The sequence below is a fragment of the Euprymna scolopes genome, chromosome 10, assembly GCF_053919585.1.
Source record: "Euprymna scolopes isolate OS-2025 chromosome 10, ASM5391958v1, whole genome shotgun sequence".
Classification (NCBI taxonomy): Eukaryota; Metazoa; Mollusca; class Cephalopoda; order Sepiida; family Sepiolidae; genus Euprymna; species Euprymna scolopes.
The window spans coordinates 12,731,495-12,751,704 of NC_136491.1; the positions used below are offsets into that span (position 1 = coordinate 12,731,495).

The 20,210-nt window shown below is 32.2% G+C and overlaps 1 protein-coding gene across 5 annotated transcripts in view; it reads right to left on the reverse strand.

The window, feature by feature from the left end:
* LOC145285801 (uncharacterized) overlaps positions 1 to 20,210 on the reverse strand; it is a 665,485-nt gene that overhangs the window by 296,321 nt on the left and 348,954 nt on the right. The window contains exon 2 of one of the 5 annotated variants that reach the window (XM_080134183.1): positions 8,462 to 8,527. The exons of the other annotated variants lie outside the window; for them this stretch is intronic. The gene's annotated coding sequence lies outside the window, so the exon portion shown is untranslated. The remainder of the gene's footprint in view (positions 1 to 8,461; positions 8,528 to 20,210) is intronic. 5 annotated transcript variants of the gene reach the window in all.

A 20,210-nucleotide genomic window follows, 5' to 3' on the forward strand; every position in this document is an offset into this window, starting at 1 on the left:
TAGGGAAAACCCTTCATGCTGACACAGTTACTATTTATTTGGATACTGGCAGAATGGCCCTTTGTGATGGGAGCTGGTTTCTCCCCCCCCTACACACACATTAAAAATGATCTTTGTGGGAGGTTTAAAATCAATGCCATTTCTGCTAATCATCTTTTTGGTTGACTACGTTTAATATGAACGTTTTGTATTTCCGGTCGCGTCATGGAATAGCGGTAAGACGTCTTATTTTCTTTCACTTTCTTTTTTGCTTTCGCGTCACGGGTTCCAGTTTGCTTGTCTACTACTACTTTTTTGGTTTTTAAATTTCCAAACACCCAGCTAACGCCGGGCATCTAGGCTAATTATTCATAAAGAACATTGTCGTATCAAGCATTTATGCCCATAATGTGTAAACATGCGCAACGCTGCATGTTTGATGCAATTCATTGTTGCAATGCATAAAAAACAATGATGAGATAATATATAACTATGGTTATGACAACAGATTATTCTTATCATTGTTTTAACTCTCGAGAATATATGCGACACAGTTAGACACAGTTAATAAATTGAGAACAACATCACTCTGTATAAACACATGTGAGAAATTAATTGATATATAATCGAGAGTCAAAATAATGAAATGAATACTCTCTTGTCATGGTCCTATATATAAGCCAGCTTTTGATCGTCAAAAATGTTGTTTATAATTTGAAAAAAAGAAAAGGAGATACGTTGCTAGCCTGCCTTTGTTTTATCGTTACCTATGGCAAGTGCTTGTCTGAGCTCCAATCCCTGTCCCCCTCGCCAATCTTTCACGAAAAACACCCGTCTAACTGAAACCACTGTCAAAATGTTTCCCCACTCTTTATCTATGCCAAAACCAAAACGTAAATTCCATGAACAGAGCTTCTTTCTTAGAAGTGCACACCTGTGGAACTCTGTTCCCTTTGCCTGTTTCCCACCTGACTACAACCTGGATGTCTTTAAGTCAAACATAAACAAATTCCTGATGCACCGCCCCTTAAGTAACACACTTTATCAAATCCCAACACTAACGTAGTGTACACGCAATAACCCTTTTCCCCGGGTGGCTTCCGGGCCTTGATAGATGGTGACCACCTTGTAAAAAAAGGAAAGTATTTTAAATTTAAGCGGCAGTTATGTACTGAAATGCCAAGCATTTTAAAGTTCTAATTATGACCACTCAACCTATCGAATATACGATCAATTACTTTTATAGCAATTTAATAAACAAACGATAATTCTAAAGTATAGTGCGAATGATCGTGTCATTTCATACCGTTAAAGCAAAAGAGATTAAGGGTGTCAGGCCAGATGGCGAAAAGACTTTAACTAATGTATATCAGCTCAGAATATTATTTAGATTATTCAAAATATTTTTCCCGTCGTTAAGTTTAATTGCTACAATATTTCGGCCAATATAACTGCATATCTTTTTACTAATTTGCAGGAAACTATTTATTAAGGCCAGGGTACTAACTCTACTGTGAGTGTTAAGTGTTAGGTAGACGGTGAGACAACAATGTTAGTCATGGTGGAAGTTGGAGGTTAGATTAACTGGGGCGACTCAATAAGAAGATAATTTTATTAGATTTTAATGTGACCATGTTATAGTCAGCCGGGAAGCAGACGCACAGTATTGCGTGTCACAGATGAACAATTCTAGGACCGAAAAACCGGGCATGGAATTTTCATTTACTTTTAACCAGAAATAGAGAGTAAGAACATTTGTTGGCGGTTGTTGCAGCTAGGCAAGTATTTATCGAACTTAGGTGTCTTTAACTGAACCTGGGGAATCTACATGTAATTTCTAATAGGACCCCTTATTATGGATATAGATATATACCTTATATAAAGGAAGAGATGAGAAAATATGGTGAATTATATATATATATATATATATATATATATATATATATATATATATACATAAGAAAGCACAGAGTTTATAATAAAGGTAATATAACTAATTGTGCTAACTCAAGAGATTAAATGGATTATATTTAGAGTTGATTTACGAAGGTAATGTTGTGTATCCAGTATAAATAATGAGAAGAAGGCGGCCGGCTTTGCCCGGTCGTACAATACGCTTAAATATGATATTTTAATGTGTCCATATTGCGTATACATTATTATTGAGCTGTGATTTTAAAAGTAAAAAAAAAAGTATTCGAGTGCCATCAGCTAGTATCGGAACCGAAAGAAAAACTGCTGCATTCAAAGCTGGTGGCGTTACCACTCTACCACATGACACACATATGAGCAGATTGAAAAAAAAATAAGATGTATATATGATATTTATTATGATTATTTCAATGTTTATCCATTTTGGGGCCTTTAAAAACTATGATCGCCGGCTAAATATTCAGGAAATAACGGTCCATAAAACGTCGAACTATTTGAGTCCACTGGCGTCGCTCTGCGACTTTTAATTTCGAAAGTGATAGAGTTTGAAAATATAGAGACTAACAGATCGACAATGCGGAAGACAGACAGACATAGTTTCTTTTTATATATTAGATAATAAAATGAAAAGTTAATCGACAGGCAAAGTAAATTGCATTTTTTAAACACACTTTCATCTTATTTCTTCTCTTTAATTCAATTATTTTATGTGTTGTACATGCGAATGTTTTCCTTTTAAATTAAATCTCTGTCATCACTTTTATACCATATTTTATCTGCCATGTCTTTGAGAAACAGAAAAAAAAAAACGTGCAAAATAAGTGTCGTCGACGGAGCTTCATGTTTGCGTGTACGTTTCGCTCGGATTGGCGCATTTTTTGCGTTCAAAGTTTAATTAGATTTTCTTCAAAATGGTGAAATGATTTCCCATTAAAACCACGTGTTCAATTCCTTACGGAATAATCAGACCAGCATTAGAAAACCAATCGATACAAATTTATTATCCTTTTCTGTAGATCATGATCCAAACTCAGTTTATATAATACAATGATAACAATTGTGGGAGCAGTTCTCCTTCATGATATTTTAATTGGTTCAATTATTAATATAAAACACGCAATTAATCCCTATTTAATACTAAAAGATAAGTTACACACACATAATTATATATATATATATATATATATATATATATATATATATATATATATATATATTTATTATAATAATTAAATACCTACAGACACTAGTGTTTCATCCTTTCGGGAATCTTCAGTGTATGGTGTCACGACTTACATCAATCGATAGATTCGACCCCGGCGACACAAGCCATCTCTGAGATGTAAAGCAAGGACAATAATCATTTGGTTATCGTTAACGGCGTGAAATTACGTTGAAATTTTAAAGTGTATTTAAAAAAAAATTATGTCAGTCAGACCGACTTAATTCAACTGCAAGTGTTCAACGATAAGAAACGAATTTCTTCATGGGGTGACATAATTATTTACTATAATCATTAAATACTTATATATAAATATATATATATATATATACAAAAATCTGTATAAATATATGTATGCATACAAAGAGTCGTCAATCTGATAGGTCCTGAACTGTCATCTAAGCTTCAGCCTCTGTCCCATCGACGAAACGTTGCATCCCTCTGCTTGTTCTACTAGTATTTTAATGGTGAATGCTCTGACGAACTGCAGACACTTGTGCCCCCACGACGGAGACACCCTCGCAAACCCGACAGGTAGCTAAATCCCACCCCCACACAGTAGAAATCCCTAGATGTAAAAGATGTTTCTACTCCAGTAGTTTCTTCCCCAGAACCACTAGACTCTGGAATTCCATTCCAAGTTCCTGCTTCCCTAACTGTACTGACATGCAGAAGTTCAAATGCAACGTGAACGACATCTTGCTGCCCAAATCCCTACATAGTGCGCCAGTAGTTGCTGCCCCTGATAGTAGCTCCCTACACCAAAGTGGCAATGTGCCTTGTTTGGGGTGAAAATGTAATAATAATATATATATATATATATATATATATATATATATATATATATATATACGATATTTTCTCCCATGTTGCCAAAGTTAATCTGGAAAATGTTGGCTGAAAGACGTCTCGATAGTGCTCTTTTCTGCTCCACCCATATTTATCCCTTTTATCTAATTTGTTTGTTAAATATACAATTAGAGCTTAGGAGTAATATTCTTTAGAAGTGTATTTTGATTTTCTTTTTGAAAGTGCCTGCTTTATACTTTAAGCTTTAACTACAGAAAGAAACGACAACAAAAAATAAACCCTCAGCAATAAAAATGGCACTACGTTCGGTGGTATTCGAAAGTGATATAAAATTATGTACCCATAAAAATATCTCTTTATATATATATATATATATATATATATATATATATATATATATATATATATATATATAAGTGTAAACGCCCTAAAGGTTAGGAATGTTATTGCTCACCCCGCTTTGCCTGTAATATATGTGAATACATGTTTGTTTCTCAAAATTCATGTTCCTTTCGTTTTATTACCATTTAACGCCATAACAACTGGCGACGTCGGATTCGACTTTAACACGGGTTAACTACACAAAAAGAAAAGATTGGAATTAATTTTACTTCATAAGAACTTCGGATTTACAAGCTATGAATTCGCTGGCAATTACGTTCTAAAAACAATATTCTAAAAATAAAACAAAAAAAGAAACGAACGCATGGCAAAGCGCTCGACTCAATTGTAAGTTATTTTTGTCTCTATATTTAAATTTAAAATAACTGTACTAAACGCATTTTTGTTAATGCCGTCAAAAGTAATTTGGTTGCTTGTCGAAAGCAGGAAAACAGGGAAAAATGTTGGCTCAATTTTACCGCGAGAATAATTCTAATTGTAACTTGTCTAAGGTTTATATTTATGCAAATTTGGACATTTTTCAAATGAAGAAAAACGTTGGGGTTTTTTGCCTTGGTATTTTTTGCTGTTAACTTCATGTAATATTTTAATGGGAGGGAAATGTTTCTTTTTTTCTTTTGGTTTTACTTTGACTAAAGGAAATACTTTTTTTCATTGGGTGGAATTTTCTCGTTATTCTATTCTTAACTCTTGGTTCTAAATTGAAAAATAACGTGTTTCTTCCTCGTGCGGGCAACTCCCCCCCTCGCACACACACTTAAAAAACAACCATTTTGGTTTCGTGCCTGATAATTCCAAAATTATTTTTATTCTTTTGCAACTGTATTGTATGACAGTATACATTCTTTTGTTTTTGTTTCGCAAGTATTTTTTGTCCACCCTCATATTAGGTTATCTCTAATGTTTTTACTAAAAAGCAAGGGATACATCGCTCCCTCCTCATACGCACACACTCAAGGAAAGGAATTTTCTTTTTTATTTGTTTCTATTATTATTTTTCCCTCTCTTCTCCAGTCAAAAACGGAAAGAATTTTTTCTTTCGTGAACTTGGAAAAGCGATTGCAGTATTAATGCAGCTAATCAAAGCCCAGATGGACCAGCAGCAGCAGGCTTAGGAAAATGTAAAAGAACGTGATAAACAGCTCCAGTTACAATTTCAAGAGAGACAAGTGTTGGAGGAGATAATACAAGAGCTATTGTTAAAAATATACGATAGAACGTAACATAGGCACGACAGTTTTGATTTTCCCAAAGTACAATATGGAACGCTATAGAAACGTTCAACTACCAACCGGAGTTGGATGGGAGGTTTCACGATTTCTATCTGAGATATGAGGACCTTTTCACCGTGGATTGTCAAGAGTGGAACAACGCAAAAACGTTTTTCTACCTTTGAGAAAATTAGAACATAGCAGGTTTGTGGATTATATTCTCCCCAGAAAGACGAGCGAATTGGAATTTTCTGAAACGGTCAAACATTTATCCGAAATATTCAGTCCGAATTCTACGCTCTTTCATAGAATATGTCGATCAGTTAAACCAGTAACAGTCCACCATTGGAAGATGAGCCGATAGACACTGTATTCGAAACTTTTGATCTTGAACCTCCTCAACCAACACTTGAACTACCGCGGTCGTTCCGCAAGAGAAAGTTTACCGAGCTATTGATGGTAAATTCTAAAAGGAAGAGGTACTGACAGACTTACGAACAATAAGAATGGGAGGGGTGTGTTGGAGGCGCCCCACCATGGGATTAATGGACTATCCCATGTCGTTACTTCCTATGGTGATGAGGTCGTGTGCTAACGCCTTGCGGTTCAGTAATGGTATTGCTCACCCCGCTTTGCCTGTAATATATGTGAATACATCTTTCGTTCTACAAATGTTGCGTATCCTTCGTTTATTACAATTGAACACCATAACAAAAATATATTGAGTACAAGATGATTGTATATACATTAATGTCGCTGTCATAATAGATATGAAATCCGTATAAATAAATTATATTATCAAGTGACGTTAGCCGGCGGCTGTTAGATTTTGCAAACAATATAATAATATGGAATTAGGCTATAATGATAAACACGATCTGAATTAACAGAAATATCATTTTAAACGTATTTTAACGCCTAGTAGGCTACTAATATAAATATGTATGGCGATTAAGCTACACTGATTATTCCGCGTTTCATCCACTCTAGGATTCTTCAGGCTTATCCGCGAATTTTGTGGTTGTCTGTCGTTTTTATATACGCACTTTCTATTGATATTTTAGTTAGCCAATTAGCTTTTTAAATCCACCGCGCCCTTCCTATTAGCCAATGAACAAGGACGCGGTGGATACTAGAAATTCGCGCATAAGCCCGAAGAACCCTAGAGTGGATGAAACGCGGAATATTCATTGTAGCTTAATCGCCATATATATTTTATGAATTACTAACAAGCTCTACCTACGTAGATATTTAACGTTTACGCATGAATTTATACTTTTTATATTAATTTCATGTGAGTAAATGAAGTTGTCATAAATATACATCTATGTTATATATATAGTATATATGTTATATATATGTTATATATATGTTATATATATCATATATATAATATATATATATATATGTTATATTATATATATACTATATATATATCATATATATTATATATATATATACTATGTATATATATATGTATATGTATATATGTATATATATATGTTTATATATGTATATATGTATATATATATGTTTATATATGTATGTACACGTGTATATTTGTGTGTGTGTATATGTGTATTTGGGTAGAGAGGGCTCCCTTAAGCCGTGGTTAAGGCAACCTTTCTAGGAGAAGCAAATCTCTGATTTAAAAAAACATAAAGCGGAAGACCAGTACCCGCATTAAGCTGGTCTGCAGTTTAATTTGTTGCTGGCTATCTTTCTCTTGCTTGTTGCTGGATCTCAACATTTTTGACCGAGAGAGAGACTTAGCTGCCGTACAAATCTAAGACTCTGTAACATCATATTTGTATAGATACTCCCTCAGACATATGGGCTAATTGATTTTAAATGTCTGATGGAGTGGCAATCGTCTGACAAGACGTTGCAATCATCATATATGTATGTATATATGTGTATATATATGTATATATATAATATATATATATATATATATATATATAATGTTAAAAGTCCACGTATGCTTGTAGGATAGTGATTTAAAGCTTATGAGGGTTTCTTGAAGCACGAAAAACGATGTTACTTTTTGTATTTTATATTTTTATAGTCATTTTTTTTATATTTCAAGGGTGCCTCCGCTCTTGGTCACACAAAAGTATCGATACTTTTCTTTACGCTACACTATATTTATGTGCAAAAGTTGTGCAACATAATTGAAACACCTTAAAAATAAATAAAATATAATTAAATGTGGTATAGGTCACACATTGCGGGAATTACAATCACACGTCTTAAAAAATTAGTTCATACACATTGTGGATTGTTTCTAAATGGGATTTTATCGCATTCTTCGGGTAAAATACCCCCTTTGCTCTACTCGATCTGCTGATTTAAAATATTTTTTTCTCTTTTTCAGATATTGACAGGTTGGTCTTACCCATAATAGCAGATCTCGCGGGCATTAAAAGAGGTGAAATTGTATAGTAGTCGCTTACGTAACTAAGTCTGTCGAAATGTGTGGTGCTTCAATATTTACTGACTTAAAATTAATTACTAACTTTTGCAAGAGAGACAAAAACATCCTCAGTAAAGCATAAGTCTGGCCGAAATTTAACTAAAATTAAAACATACTGTCATATTTCTCATAAATCAACGTATCGTCATCCTTTTGACACAGCAAAAATAGAACAATTTTATCAGAATCAGGAATCTGGAACAGAATCTGTAATCGTATTAGAATCGATAAAAACATCGACATTTTGCATATGACAAATAGTAATACGCGCGTGTGTATTGTTATTGTATGATGTTTTGTGCAAGATGCATTCGCATCTTACGTGTTTATTATTTTCTTTTTAATCCATACTTATGCTTGAAAGCATAATGCAATTAATTCTGATGTAAATGTCAGGGGTGTGGATAGTTCGAGAGGTTGTATCCTTACCTGAAATAATCTTGACAAGTACATCCAAATCACATGAACATCGTAGAATAAACGAGTTGCACTTACCTGGAAAACAAGAAAAACAAATATACATGAGTCCATTTAAAGATTACTAGATTTATACTGGCATTATAAATATATTTACATCAGAATAAAAGTAAGAGATAGCTGTACTCTGCAAGAGAGAGTAAGACGTACCATTTTGCTTTACTTTCAGAAGCCTCGTAACTCTCTCTTCTCATATTTTGTCTTTTTTGTCTTCACAATACATGAGCAACATGTGTGACAAAGGAGGAAGAACTGCTGCTTTAGGATATATCCATCGAACACTTACCGTAGACTATTATCCTCATCGTACATAGTTGTTTTTTTTTCACGATGTGTCGGTCAACTATTGCTCTAGCCTTCGTCAGGTGGCAAGCGCGACGGGATAGGAACTCAGAATCTTCTAACTGCATCCTCAGCAATTACTGCCTTCAATAGTTGTTGTCGTCTCACCACGTTTTTTGCCAAGTAAGGCTGTGATCGTGTGAGCTACTCGAGGATAAGGTTAAAGAGTGTAGACATTGGACAACATAGTAATCGTTAATAATCGAAATTCAGAAAATTTGTTAACTTGTATGGAATGACTCATCAAAAACCTGTATAAGTTAGACTTGAAGACAACCATATTGTAGTCAGCTGGAAAGCAGGAAAACGGAAGACAATTCCATAGGCGTGCAGTTCTAAGAAAGAAGCTTTGCTAATGAAATCTACGTTTAGGTTTAGGCACAGATAAAGAGTGGGAGAAATTATTGATAGTGTTTTCTGCTAGACTGGTGTTTCTTGTGAAACTTTGGCGATAGGGGACCATGGATTGGAGCTCAGCAGAGCACTTGCCATAAACAGGGGCACCCCCGCAACATCCCTTCTGTGAGAAAGAGATTGCAGGGTAGAGAAAAGGGCATCCCCTAAGAAGCGAAAAAGTTTCTTTTGAACTCTATCAAGGCAGGATAAGTCCTTTCTAGCAGCTCCTGCCCAAATTTAGCAACAGTATTCTATCCTTGAACCTATCTGGCTTTCAATAGGATTGAAGTTGCTATCTTCAGACAGTTCTCACCTGGAAATGGATAGATTCAACATCTCTATCCACGGCGCAGCGGTCCCCGAAGGAGAATCAAGATTGGATATGGTTTATAAATCCACGTTTATTGGATATGGTTTATAAATCCACGTTTATTTATTATCTGATCTTCCATGGTCGGATCCGTACTGAATGGTATATATATATATATATATATATATATATATATATATATATATATATATATATATATATATATATATATATTCCCGGTTGTCGAATGGAAAATAAGACAAGCTACCACGTGTAGAGACCTAGACGACCCATGTAGATTATGCCTTCATGAACAATTTGCTATCCTGTACTTTAAAGAACCCCAACATATATTAAACTGTAGAAGAGAAATAGCAAACAACTGTGTGCACAAGATAAAATTTACTCTAGGATAGCGATACAAAATAGTTTTAAAACTAACAAAAACAATAGAAAATAAACAAATAAATAAATTAAATAAACATGAATATACATAAACCATCACACATATATGTATGTATATATATATATGTATATATGTGCATATATGTATGTACACATATATATTTATAAACTAACAATAAAAAATAAAATAAATAAATAAAAAAAGCACTAACCTACTTTTAAAATAGATCAAGAAACTAAATAGAGCACACACAAAGGGGCAGGTCAACCAGAGGCCAAATAGGTCTTTGTCCGATAAATGCATGCCCATTGGCTGATAGGAAGGGCGCGGTGGATACTAGAAAGCTGATTTGCTAAATAAAATCTCAATAGAAGAGGAGCATATTAAAACGATAAACAACCACAGAATTCGCGCATAAGCCTGAAGAGTCCTAGAGTGGATGAAACGCGTAATATTCAGTGTAGCTTAATCGCCATATATATTTTATAAATTACTATATATATATATATATATATATATATATATATATATATATATATATTCCACAATTTTGTTGAAAATTCAAAGACATGTGTTTTTTTTTAATAACTTTCGTTTATTTCCTGGATTTTTCCATTACAGCTGTTCCATTAATGAGTGGCAATTGTACGATTTATGTTTCCGTAAAAATATCCTGCCCCACCAACTTCTTCAGATGTCTACCCATTAGATTTTTACAACAAATGTTATATTTTTAACATGCTGGACATCGTATTCGGGTAAAAAGATTTCCGCAGTCATGCTTCCTCACTTCCTCTGTCTTTTGGTGTTGTATATCCATCTTTTAATTGGAATTCATTATTGAGATGAGTATTATTGAGTAACTTTTATTTGTTGTGGACTATTATCCTTATCTTTATTAGGTATTGTTTCACAACGAATCGGCCAACTATTCCTCTTGCCAAAACGCTAGGTGAGACGGCAACAACTATGGATAGCAGTAACTGCTGAGAATGCAGTTAGGAAATTCGTTCCTATCCCGTCGTGACGAAGGTCAGAGGAATAGTTGGCCGAAACGTCGAGAAACAACAACTAAGAAAAAGGTGGATAATAGTCCGCAATATGTAAAATTAATAAATAATACTCATCTCAAATAAAAAAATATACTTACCGTAGACTAGTTATTTTTTACTTTGGAGTAATATTGTAATTCTGTTTTTAATTCCTAACTTCAGTCTCATGCCTTGTCTGTAGTGATTTCCATAAACATAAATAGATATACACAAATGTATTTGTATATGTAGTAATACAGACATATTGTTTCGCTGCACCCTTGCTATACATGCACTACGCCCTAGCAAGGCATCACACATTAACCCATCTTGTTTTAAGTCTATCAATTCAGCTCCGATAAAAGCGCCTAAAAATTAAATGTACAATGTCTATTTATATAAACATACTAAACTGTGGTCAATTTGATTATTTACACTGTGATATATGTGTTTATCTAAATCATAAAACCTTAACCAGGATGGAATCTACACGGCATTGCCTAATAGTCGGCCATTCTACCAACGACTACAAAACGGACATTTATGGAAAGTACTATTTATATAATAGGCTGCTTGTTCATTTTCTCATTAGTACGTACATTGCGATTTCAAAAATGTGAAATACGATGTTTGAAGGTCAGACTGCTTCGAAAAGGCCAAATTCAGAGGTTTTACTTTAAAAGTGCCAATCTAACAATCTTAGACCAGAATATAAGATCGACCTTCCTTAGATATTGCTCTGTTTTCGAATATCATTATTATAATAATATATGATCATTATTGTAGTAGTATAAAACGGAACTCATTGTAATTCCGACGTGCGGTGATTCTTCACTTAGGAGAATTGGCGAAGCCTTACGTAAAAAAAGGGAACATTATAAAAAAACACAATATAAAAGAAATTTGTTTGCCAAAATGGTGCTATACTGAAGGAAAATGTTAAAAATGATATCTTACATTGTAATATATCATTTTTGTATTGAACTATGTAGCACAATATCGCTTTCTGAGTATTTTGTAGTAAGTATTAATTTATCTCATTTGGTTCGATTCTAAATTGTAAACATAATGGACACTTTTTCCATAGAAACGTTAATAAACTTATATTTCCTGTGTGTTGTGGCATAGTAGTTACTAGGAAAAAAGGAAATTCAAATAGGAATCATAATTAATTCGTTTTTATTCCGAACGGTGTAATGAACGGATACCATAAAACATAATTCGCTGCACCTTATCATAACAAAGGTCTATACAAATGTACCGCCACGTCGTCCTATTAGTTTCTGATTAAAACGGACAGGCAATAAAAAAGACAAAGAGGCTAAAATCCAAATATACAAATTTAAGGCCACAGGGATTTCTTTTAATCAGCCATAAAAATAGAACTTTTATAATAGAATACATTATTGGCTGTTTTTCTATACGTCTTTAAAAGAAAACTTTTAAAAATAGAACATTTATAATAAAAGTGCATTATGAAATATGCTCTGTAATTCAAAATTATATCTCATATGTATGGACTGTTTTTTTTTTATCAGAAATTATTAAATTCTTATAACAGTTATATTTTATTATATCATTTTACTAATGGAAAAACAATGTTTAATTAAAAAAACGGTTCATAATTAATAATTATTATAGAAGTTTATTTAACTACATCATTTTATTATTTTTGAAAAATGTAAATATATTTATACTAGCATTTCAACCCGGCGTTGCCCGGTTGTTTGGCGCTGTATGCTGAGCAAAAAAAAAAGAGAAAAAAAAGCGGTCAATTTTTTTAACTTTGACTTCTATTATAACCCTTATTATTTATTGTTTTGGGTTCAAGTAAAGTTATTAAGTTAGATACATGTCCAAGGAACCATTATCTAAAATTTCAAGTGTTTATGCCCAAAATTGTTGAAGGAGTTTGGTAGAGTTCTCCAAGGAAAACCCGTTGAACTTTGACCCCTTACAAGTCAGATGTCTGGCCGAAAACAAATTACGAAGATTTTCCCAAATCTCAGTACCCTGTATATCAAATTTCGAGTCTGTAGACTAAAAATTGATAGAGTTATTGCGTAGGGAAATGTACACAGACACACACACAGATATGTTTCGATTTATAGATATATAGATAGATTATGGGAAGTTATATTTTGAGGCGGATCATGTACACTGTTGCACATCCGTAGATTAAGATGTGCCTATCGGCAGTATCACGTAAAGAAGGGAATGCGGATTTTAACGTTGGCCTAATAAAGTAGCATGAAAATAATTGAAAACCAATCCTGAACACAAATTTGAATGACGAAAAAGGTAGAGAAAATCGAATCTAAAATCAAAGAATTAACAAAAAAAAAAGAAACAAACGCTATCATATAACGGTCACGTGATTATCTCGAAGATTACTACACAATCACTCCTTGAAGAAAATACACGTTTCCTGCGACGTGTGTCGAACAAATAGGATTGTTAAACAGGATGCAAGAGAAAACCCACCTTCACTCGCTTTGCAGGTTTTCATAGAAAAATAAAAACAGTCGCCATCTTTTTCTTAGTTTTACTCTATGGACGGTTTCGTTCATTCATATCATACAGGGTTTGTTTTATTAAATTGTTTTTTTTTTCTCTCTGTTGCTTCGTTTTCTCTTCCAATCCCGGTGAGCTTAAACATTGTTTTCTCCTTTTTCCTTTCATCCGAAACATCAAATCATAGGATTTTATACGCAGATAATCTTGCCTAGATGTTTCTAAAGGGTTATTCGGTGTCTTTACCCGCTCCTACGCACTACATGTTTCGTTAACGTCGACGTATTTTCATTATGTTAATGTCAACGATGTTATATTCGAATAACCTCTCGGTGGCTGATTTCTACACGACACGGACTGAGAACCTCCGTGTGTCAAGTTCAAATCCTATCTTTGCCACAAAAATATTTTTGTCAAACACATAATGTTTTTTTTTTATGAAACATATAATGCTTTTATCAAACACAATTTTTTATGAAACATATAGCGCGTTTATCAAACACATAATGTTTTTTTTATGAAACATATAATGCTTTTATCAAACACATACTGTTTTATGAAACATATAACGCTTTTATCAAAAACATAATGTTTTTTATGAAACATATAATGCTTTTATCAAACACATAATGTTTTTATGAAACATATAATATGTTTATCAAACAATGTTTTTATGAAACATATAACGCTTTTATCAAACACATAATGTTTTTTATGAAACTCATAACGCTTTTATCAAACATATGTTTTTTTATGAATCATATAACGCTTTTATCAAACACATAATGTTTTTATGAAATATATAACGCGTTTATCAAACACATAATGTTTTTATGAAACATATAATGATTTTATCAAACAACCTCCTGGGTATGTGATAAATATTATAACTTGCACTGTGACAACTGAATATTATTTTTATTCTTTTGAATCTTAAGTATATATCTGACACAGTAGGTCACCGTCAATCAACCGTGAACCACATCAGTCCATAAAAAACATATAAAATATTAACGGATATATACTCAAGAGTCAAAACAATGAAAATAATATGCTGTTGTCACATCTCTAATAATAGGTCCTTGTAACAAAATAAATGAATGTTAACTTCGTAATTTCGTATTTAAATATTTAGTTCTTAACATAAAACATTTGCAAATAACGTCAATAATCATCTTTTATTTGCAAAATACATGTGGCGTAACATAAATATTGTTTTCTGCATGTACCTTCGAAAATTATATACGGCACAATCACATTGACGACACACCGATTCTCACCAGATCACCGAAATTAAGCAACGTCGAGCCTGGCCAGTACCAGATGGGTGACCATTTGAGAAGGCAAAGTGATGTATGTACCGCGAGGTAAAATACCACGTTGGAAGACTGGCGCAGTCGATCATTCTCTCGAGGGTGGGTGGGACTATTTAAAGCCATGGTAGGCAGCGCATCTAGTGATGGCGTCACGATAAAAAATACCCTTGATAGCCCTAGCGCAGCATCAAGTATTCAGCTACGGATAGAATTTGAATTGCACTACAAACCTGTGTAGTGAGTTCAATCTCGGTTGCGACCGCATGTTACGGGTTTTTTTCTACGTTTGAAAACTACTTGTAGACTACTTGAAAATAATAACTTTGAAGCCAAACATCCAATAAATTTGAACATTTCTAGTAAATTAATAGAATTGTAATACAACTTTCTATTTCAGTATCTTCGTTCCAAGCACTGGAAGATGGTGGAACTCACTTCATCTTCATGGTTTCTTCACTTCCTTGATCTATTCAGAATTAAGAATAATACACATGACCCGTGTTTGAGATAAGGATATTTCGTTGTTGTTAGTGACTACGGGTCTGGAACGATTTCCATGAACATTAAACGACACATGCTGTATATAGGCATAATCATATATAACCAGTGTAAAGGGCATACAACACGTTCAACTATTCTGTGAATTATTAGATGAAACTGATTACTTAGTAGGCCATATTTAATTGCCTTGCAACAAGTGCATAGTTATAGGCAATGTTGCTTTTCAATACAGGAACATCCATATTTTCAAAACAGCGTATTCTAAAATAGGACATAATTACACAATAGCACAATCTACAAAGATTTGACTCCATTTACTGTGGACATAAAATATGTATTATATGATGACAAACATTAAAGTTTGCTCGGAGTCAAACAGTTCTTATTCATATTATCTTTTTCTACATCATAAAATAGGAAAATAATAATGCAAACTTGTTTAGAAAGTATTACCTTTTGGACGTTACATTCGATATATTCGCTTATTTGTGGCATACGTTACATTCGCTTATTTGTGAATTCATGAATTGTTATTTGAATATGAAATTAAAATCGTTAGAATATCGTATATCTATTAGAAGACGCAAACTGCGCTTTGAAAATTACTTTATGACATTATTTACACAAATTTACAGAAAATCGCAATTTTTAATATATTTGACACAGTACTGCAGACGCCATCAATAATGCTTGCTATTGCCAACGTGTATGGTGTGCTTCACTGAAAGTACAATATATATATATATATATATATATATATATATATGTATATGTATATGTATATATTCATATATATATATTTACATCTATATATATATATATATTTACATCTATATATATATATATATATAATTACATATATATTTTTATATACATATATATTTACATATATTAATATTTTATATATATATATATGTATATATATACATGTATATATATAATTGCATATATTTGCACACATATATATATATATATATATATATATATATATATATATATATATATATATATATATATATAAATGTTGGGACTAAAAGACAGAATAAAAACATAAAAACGTTTTAAGGTATAGAACATTCAGTGTTTATTTTTCGATGCAAAAAACGAGTCCTTTAATTATCACAATGATAAATAATGTTATTTTGTGATTTAAAACTACCAGTAAGGGCGATTTAAAAAAATTCCTCCCGCTCACATGTACTTAAACAGCGGTGAAAATATTTAAACATATAACGTGTGTTTTTACAGTAATAGGTAAAAATAGCAACCGTGTAGTTAAATATATAAAATACTTATAAAATACTGGAGTTGGAATCAGTAATGGTATCGAAATCGTAGATTTAATACGGAATCGGTATTTGTATCAGAACTACAAAATATAGTCATCTTTCAATAACTTACACACACACCTATATATATATATATATATATATATATATATATATATATATAGTTATATATTAATATATATACATATTAATATATATATTAATATATATATATATTAATATATATATACCTTAATATATTTATATATATTAATATATATATATATATTAATATATATATTAGTAAATATTTATATATATACTAATATACATATATATATATATGTATGCGTGTATTTGTGTATATATATATTAATATATATATGTTAATGTATATATATTTTCATATATATATATATATATATATATATTGATATATATATATATTAACATATATACATAATATAAAGCTGAACATCAGTGTGTGTGTGTCTGGTCACGAATAGGCTCCTATATGGTTGACTATTATAGAAAACGTATACCATATAATGATAGAAGATGTATCGAGACACAGGATTCGGTATGTTTTATCTGGAATAATGATGGTTCATTAAATTTGTGGGGTCCACAAAGTATGGAAATAAAAAAAACTTAGAAATTTAAAAAAAACATTTACAAGTGTTTTTTTTTATTTAGATATACATAATAATACCTAAGTTTTAACTTAAATAAGGAGGGTATAATAAAATTGTGGGGTCTGCGTCGCGCTTGGCCTCCATAGAATGGAAACAGGCACACCCTTTAATAAAGACTTTTCATATCTATCTGCGTAAGTATACTTTGATAATTATGTTTCAGTTTGAAGAAATATGGTATAATAAAAGTATTTGGCGTTCGTTCTCGACTGACCTCCATGGAATGGAAATGTGTCTCAAAGTTTAACAAGGTTTTTTTTTAATATAGATCCACATAGTATTGTGATAAGTGTTTCAGTGTGAACAGGTATGGTATAATAAATTATGTGGTTTATCTATTTTATTTTTTCTTTCATCATATTTTGCTTTTGTTTTGATAGCCCCTAATTCGAAGCTATCTCTTTACGACCCTTCTTTTTCATAACCTATCATCTTTTCATAAATTAGAGTCCATTTTCTGTAGGCTGATTTTGAACGCAGTCAACGACGGGTACTTTCGCTAGTTAATACATATACATAAATACACACACACACACACACATATATATATATTTAGACACATATTAATATATATATTTATATATATATATATATTTATAAATATTAATATATATATATATTTATCTCTCTCTCTATCTCTATCTCTATATATACATATATATATATATTATATATATATATTATATATATATCTATCTATATCTATCTATATATCTATAAAAACAGAGATGTGTGTGCCACAGACGATTTCTGATTGGTTAATCCAATAATCACATCTCCTAAAAAACAATGGTTTCTACGCTCTTACCTTTACCATAAAATACTATGGCTTTATTTATTGTCCATATTGGAAGGGTTTAATTTTTTAATAACTTGTTATTCACAAATTAAAAAAATACGAAACTAAACTACACGAAATCAAACGCTCCGACAAACTTAATAGTAGTACTAGCAAGCACACGCGCACACACGCACACACACACGTTCACTACCGTCACGTTGTTATGGCAACCAAACAATGTTTACAAAATGTCTACGCACGTTCGTAGACATTTTGTAAATATTGTTTTTAAAAAATAAAAAATAATACTTCTATTATGTTTTAAACGACTGTAATAGTTTATTTTGGAAGTATATTTCATAAAGAAAATTGACAACCCACTTTAAAAACAGAAATTACGAGTTTTATATATTTTATTCGCAGTTTTTTGTTGACTCTTCTGGCGGCCATGTTGTAAGCCCTAACGGTATTTTTGGAGATTACCCAAATAAATGTTATCAAAGGCAAGATAAGTTACTTTTCCACCAAACTGGATATATTTTTCGTGTTTTTATTCAATGTAGCATATTTATTCAGCTCGAAAAACGGGTTTGTATTACTGTACACATAAATTCGAAAAAGTTGTCAAAAACCAAATATATAACAAATACATGTTATCAAAGGCAAGATAAGTTACTTTTCTACCAAACTGGATATATTTTTCGTGTTTTTATTCAATGTAACATGTTTATTCAGCTCGAAAACCATACGGTGTTTACCGATGTATTGGAAAATTCAAGATGGCGCCTCACTCCCTCTTTAACACGGTAAGTTTGGGAAAAGGTGTTATAAATAAAAAACTAGAAAAAATACTATTAAAAACCCGCCGAATATATGTCAACCTATGTCACGGTAACATATTGAGCGAGTTTTTAACAGTATTTTATTCAGTTTTTTATTTATAACACCTTTTCCCAAACTTACCGTGTTCAAGAGGGACTAAGACGCCATCTTGAATTTTCCAATACATCGGTAAACACTGTATGGTTTTCGAGCTGAATAAACATGTTACATTGAATAAAAATACGAAAAATATATCCAGTTTGGTAGAAAAGTAACTTATCTTGAGGCCAAAAAAAAAAATTTTCAGGGGTCATAATAGGGGTCAAAGTTTAAAAAATTACCCCTTTTTTTTGCTCAGCATACACCTCCAAACACCCGGGCAACGCCGGGCACCCATGCTAGTATATATATATAAGCATGCACAGCCAAAGCTATACAAGCACATATGTTGTCGAAATCTGTGGAAATAGTGTATAACCACAAATATGCAAAACCTCTACATAAAACACATGAACAGATGTGATATTTCGTAGTTTCCATACGATGATTATTTCAAATGCATCTTATTTAACATTTTTAAACCTTTTTTTTTGTACCTTAAAATTAGAAAAGCTATGAAGCCGGAACCGGTATACATAAAACGCTCCACGATTTATATTTCTGTATAATCATAGCAATACTCAATGCATTTTCGCCAGGGAGTCAATGACGTATCTCTATGTACTTCGTACGTCGATGACAGTGGTGGATTTTTAGGAGTTCAACAACGTCAGTATCTACTAAATGAAGATTCATTTTTAGGTCATAAATGCATAGGTTCAGTCATCACGACATTGTAATTGGCAATATCATCTAATCTATTTTCGCGAAATTAAAAAAAATAGGAAGTATTACTTTTTGAAAGTTTCATTGAGATGAGATTCTAATTACAAATTGTAAGGAGGATTAACACTTTTTCCGGTGTTGCATTGCCAGCTTCTCCACTGCTGGATATAGACCCAGGAAAATAGTGCCATCATCGGGAGGATACCGTGCTAGCTAGTTTCCGCGCCCACTTTTCGTCTGATTGCACTGCCCCGGTTCCGCCCGCCTTTCCAGAGGAGTATGTCTTCGTATGGTTCTGGCTTCTGTTCTATGAAACATATCACTGTGGATGTTGCAATGGTATATTCTTATCTTGCATCACTGATGAGATGTGATGCAGCGAAACAGTACTGTTTGTGGATTACTATATATATATATATATATATATATATATGCATGTATATATATATATATATACATACATACATATATATATGCATGTATATATATATATA